The sequence below is a fragment of the Oryzias latipes genome, chromosome 7 (genome assembly GCF_002234675.1).
Source record: "Oryzias latipes chromosome 7, ASM223467v1".
NCBI classification, from domain to species: domain Eukaryota; kingdom Metazoa; phylum Chordata; class Actinopteri; order Beloniformes; family Adrianichthyidae; genus Oryzias; species Oryzias latipes.
The window spans coordinates 17,836,182-17,841,912 of record NC_019865.2 but is presented as its reverse complement, the minus strand read 5'-3'; positions in this window follow the sequence as shown (position 1 = coordinate 17,841,912).

Here is a 5,731-nt window from a genome sequence, read left to right as displayed (position 1 = left end):
AAAGTTGTGAGGAGGCGCTACATGAACTGTTGGGAGGAGCAGGAGGAGGGGTACAGAGAAAGAGGGTGATTTTGTTTTCTATACCTGAATTTAAGGACGTTTGGCTTTGAACATGAGGAATATAAAGCTCAGTTGGACATATAATGATAATATTTCTATATAAACTTGAAGAAAGTGCTTAAACAATGAAGTGTGTTGCGTAAGTCCCTTGAAATTAGAAACAAAAAGACTCCAAACCTTGAATCTGTATTTTAACAGCATGCTTTCTAGCATAAATTCACTATGTATCACATGCCTCATAATAGGTTGGCATGGCTGTTATAATGGTGAGTGACTTGCAGGTGCACCAACACCTGGGGACTAAACTCACTTGTCCTTTCAAAGCACCCAGCAGCTGCTATGCCCTACTGCATTTCTGAAGGCATTCCAGCTTTCTACGTCCGCCTTTTTGCTAGAGAGCAGGAAGTTTGCGACAAAGGCAAAAGTGCAGACTGCAAAGGAGAGGTGCAGATGTTCGGCGGCTGCCTTACTTCCCCATCTGTACCCCTGGCACTGGCACCTCTTAAACACAACTTTTAAATCGAACGCCCCTGATCCTTATTGTCAAGGTTTTCAGATGGCCCAAAAGGAGTTAAACAAGAGGAGAGCCTTATTAGCCTTTTGAGTTTACATTCATTCGGGCTAAAATATGCACGTTTTATTTTTTGAAGACCCACTCAGATGTAAATTGTGTTATTGAAGTTTTTTTCTACATCTTTTTGTGTCATTTTTCTCATCATGGAGGACATTTATAAAGAAAATTACGCTTAGAGCGCCATTTCTGAGTATTTCTTAATTAAATCATGAATTAGGAGCAGTTGCAGAAATCCACTTTATTTGTGATATAGAAATACGCAAGGTGGTCAAAAAGCTTCCTGCTTCCTTCCATTCTTGTATATCTGCCTGTAGGGGACTAGATCCAAGTACGTCTTTTTTTTCCCCGACTGAGGTGGAATCTGGCTCAGAGCTGTCCGGCTGGATTGTTTCGATGTAGTTTGCATTTTGTTGCACTGCTAATGTTAGCTTGGGGATGTGAGGATGTGTGTAAGCAAGCAGAGATTGTAAACAGAGAGCTCTCAGCAACGGGAGGGGAAGGAGCGAATTTCTATTGAGCAACTGCCACTCTAAAGAAACGATATGTCCTTGAAAATAACATTTATTTTGTTTTGCCTAAAAATAACAATCATAATTTAAAAAAAAAACACTGACAATGCTTTTAAAATAGATCAAAAGATGATTGGAGTGGGACTTAAATGATGACCATTAAAATTCTTTTAATGGTTTATAAATGTTTTAATGGTCTAGGCCTTCTTATTTATATTATATTATTTTAAAATATGAGCCCTCGCGGACCCTGAGGTCCTCCGGTACTGGCCTTTTAGTTGTTCCTGAGGTGAGGACCAAAACACATGGTGAGGCTTTGTTCTGCCATTATGGTCCTCGCCTGTGGAACAGTCTGCTGGAGAACCTCAGGGCCACAGAGACTGTAGAGATTATCAAGAAGAGGCTCAAGACCCACCTTTTTAATTTCTAGTTGATTTTAACTGATAATTTATTCTATTAGTTTTAGTATAGGCTATTTTATGTATTTAATTTCATTTTATGCATCTTATTCTCAATTTTATGTTTTTACATACATCTTATGTCTTTCATTTTAGAATCTTATCATGATTTTAGCCCCAGTGTTCTTGTGGGGATCATTTCTGCCAGGGCTTGCCGGCTTGGTCGGTGGTTGTTGCCGTGGTTGTCGCCCTTGCTGGGGCGGCTGGAGTTTAACTTTGCAGAGATTTACTGGGTGCAGTTTTTTTTTTTTTTTTGAAGATTGTCGGAGCTTAAAGACATGTGATCATTTAGAGCCAAGCCTTTTTTTCATTTATTTTTTTAGAAGTTACATAGTCATTATCCATTGTACGTGGGGGTCATGGGTTGCATGTTTTAACAGAGGGTAGTGGGAAAGGTGAAGGGTGGGTTGGGTTTTTATTCTAATATTGTGTGTTTTCTGTTTATAATGTTAAAGTGCTTCGAGCTGCGCAATGCATGAGAAGCGCTATTTTATAAATAAAGTTTGATTTGATTTGATGATAGACTTCAACAGAACATCAAAGGATTTAGCTTTAACAGTAATTGAGAAAAGATTGTCTTAAGGCCCGTACACACCGGGACGAATATTCGCCAGGCGTTATTCGCCAGCGTTTTTCGCCACGTTTTTTGCGTTCACACCCAGGCGATTTTCGCTGACGGTGAGCCGAGCGAACATGCAATTTCATTCCCTGACATTAGATGGCGCTTAATGTAAAACAGAAATACTCCTGTACACAAGGTGGCGCTGCGCAACTTTACGCTTCTTAAAGTCGCTTTTCACTCAGAAGAAGAGAGCAAGTATTTACACGCTTGTCAGAATCAAACAAAGAAAACATGAATATTTCAAGCACCAGTAGCTCCAACTGGTACTTGGTAAGGGGATATTTTAGAATGTCCGTCATTATTTCTTTGCGGCAGTGTTGACGCTACTTGGCGTCTATCTTCTTCGCTGGTATGTGTGCTCAGCAAGGCAGTTTTGTGTTTGAGCGCCCCCAAGTTGTGTTTTACTGTAACTTCAGAAGCTCCAGACACGTGTGCAAAAGCGCCATTCTCATTGGTCGAATAGATTTCGACGCGACGCGTCGAAAAAAAAAAACGAACCCGAGGCGTTTTTTTTTTTTGACGCTTTGGCGCGTGGCGTTTTTTCGCGTCGGTGTGCACACTCTCATTGGTGCCCTTTGTTTAGTCACGAGGCGTTAAACGTCGGCGAAATTCGGCGGCGAAATTCGTCCCGGTGTGAACAGGCCTTTAAGGTCTTCCTTAGTTAATTCTGCTCCCTTTCCTGTCTGTTTTAAAGTGGCTGTTTCTGCTTTAAAGGCTTTAAAGGCCCCTTCTACCCCCCCCCCCCCCCCCCCCCCCCCCCCCCCCCCAAACAAGCAAGCTGCTTCAAGTGCCAGAACATTCTGCCGTTCCTTATCCCAGATTTTCTTTTTTAAATATCCAAAAGGACACGACTGCACCACCTCCTTCTCTCTTTCTCACTTTCTTTCCCTTTGCTTTTAGGATGTGTGGTCAAATTCCCTCGGCTTTGCACTTTTCCGACAACCCCCTCCCCAGGTTTTCTGCTCAGTTTTGTGCCCATGGGGGCACTGACAATCTTGGACGGTACAAAAGAAACAGACCCCCCTTTGTTTAGGCGTCCAAGGCCCCGGTGACAGCCTTGGTAAACAGTGGGCACAAGCTGAGGCCAGGATGGGTGAGCTGCACTGAGAGGCCTTTGACAGGGAGAAATAAAGCAGAAAGGCAGAAAAAAAAAAAAAGATTTCAAAAAACCATCAGCAGAGCACGTAAGATAAAGCTGTCACAAGAAAATCTTCACCTTTTCCTTCAAGGTGCCAGACCAAACGAAACGTTTGGCGGCAAAAAGGAAACAGAACCATACTGTATTTAAGTGAACATTCAAAAATAGAGGATAAACCTGATATTTGGATTTACTTTAAATAGAAGAATAGAGTCGTCAATTTCTAAGGGTTTTAGGTTCAACACAAAGCATTTCACCTGGGGCGTTGTTGCTGCACATTCACCCTCCTCATTATGGCTAGTGCGCAAATACATACTTCTTCATCACAGACCAACAGGTTACAGCTTGTCACCACCTTCCGAGTAGACCACAGCCGCACAATAAAATATTCATTTTGCTCTAAAACTCATCTGAAGATCATTCATTTTATCTACTCTGAAAGCTACCACACACCAGCCTGTTTGCCTAGCTCTATTTAGCAGCTTAAACATGTGGTCAGAGTTCAGATTAATATTTATTTCATGTGTTGCTTCAGAGAGCAGAAGCGCCTTTGAAGACCTGTGGATGCAAGGCGGCGGATGAGGTTAACCGGAGGGGTGTCTGATCAAGCAGATGAGACAGCAAAACGTGTTTTTTTTTTTTTTTTGTCCTTGGTGAACCCCTCCTCAGCGGAAGCAGTGTGAGGTCCGGGTGCAAGGACACAAAGAGGTGCAGGCGCAATTATTTGAATGTCCCCCCACCTTCTATTTCTCTCTTGCCTGCATTTTATTTTTTTGCCAGAGCCCCTTTGTGGACAACGCGCAAACTGATGGCCTGTTAAAACAGTCTAACCAGGTGGAGCTGAGCTTTTTGCAAATGCTCCCCTTCTGATGTCTCACACTTCCAGGGGCCTCAAGAACATATGAGACACAGCTGTGAGACCGGCAGGAGAAAAGAGAGGGTGGCTATAAGAAACAGCTTTGAAAGGGTAAACTTTGTGGAACACATTTAGGTTTGGAGGAATTTTAATAAAAAGTCAGAGAAGATAAGAAATAAAAACGAGAAGCGTGTGTCATTCATCATTTAAGTCGCTTAAAACTTCTGCAACAAATCTGTTTTATCACATGTCAAAAATGGCTTTTCTTGAAGGAAATATCTATCTCATTTGAAATGCTGCACCTTGCAGGTCTCTTTGCCTTCACTCACTGCCTACTTTCGCCTCTGTGAGGTATGTCCTGTCCGCCCTGTGTTTGTCTGCAACTGGATATGCCACTTGGGAACACCAGAGTAACTTGGATCCGATTTATAGCCTTCAGCGGCCCGGCCAGACCCATCAGTTATGGCTGCTGTTGACGAGAGTCAGAGACACCGTTTTAGTTAAGCTTTCCGTAATGCCCTGCTCATTGGCGGTGATCTATTGCAGGATGTTATCACTCACGCAGTCTGTCACTTGCGTCATTAGGGAAGAGTTGGGGCTTGACACTGAAAAGGCCTCCTCAGCCAGCCTAAAACCAATCAGCATCCATTACTGAGGTGTGTGGGCCTGATAAAGGTCCGGCCACTTTAATGCAGCTCCAGACAGAGGTCCCATTAAGATTCCGGCTTGTGCAGAGAGAGGGCCTTGCCCCTTTGACTCTTGCACTCATCACTCCGTAAGTCCGCCCTGCTCTGTCAGCCATGGAGAACAACAAGTAATCCTTTAGATTCTCTGCTGCGGATGCTTGGCTAAAGAAGGGGCTGCAAAGCCAGATTGGCCCTGGCCAAAAGCTGATCAGAAACAGAGATGAAATGAGCCTGGGGTAGAAAATGTGCATGTTTGAAGGTTAGGGACAGAGGAGCAGGAGGTGGATGTGCTGAACTATGTGGACTGTGAAGGGAGGGCAGCTCTGTTTTGTATTTGTGAGGATTAGGTTGACAGATCTGTATTTAGTTTCTTTGGGCCTCTAGCTGCAGCTAATCCCCCTCACCTGCAGCAGTCGCGCTCCCACCCCCAACTCCGTCTTTCCTCTGACCCTGTAGCCCTCTACTTCCCCCTCCTCTCCACCCTCCTGCCCAGCACAAACACTCATCCCGAGACAAGCACATGACTCAATGCGTTCTGTCTCCTCAGGTTAGGGCCTCACACTCGACGCAAATCTCTCCCAGGCCAAAGGAACAGCAGGGGTCCCGGGTTTTCTGGAACAGGAGCAAAAGGACCCCTGCAACCTGTGGTTTTCTACATATTAAGATTGCTTTAGCTTAAGTGAAGGGTCACTTGTCATTGCTAAAAGATAGCAATTACGAAGAAATTAAGAGCCATTACTACGGAAGCGGCCTGTCAAAGCCACTCAGGGGACACGGATACTTTAGTAAACCAGCACATTAGAAAATATTCAGGGTCAGGTCAGGGGC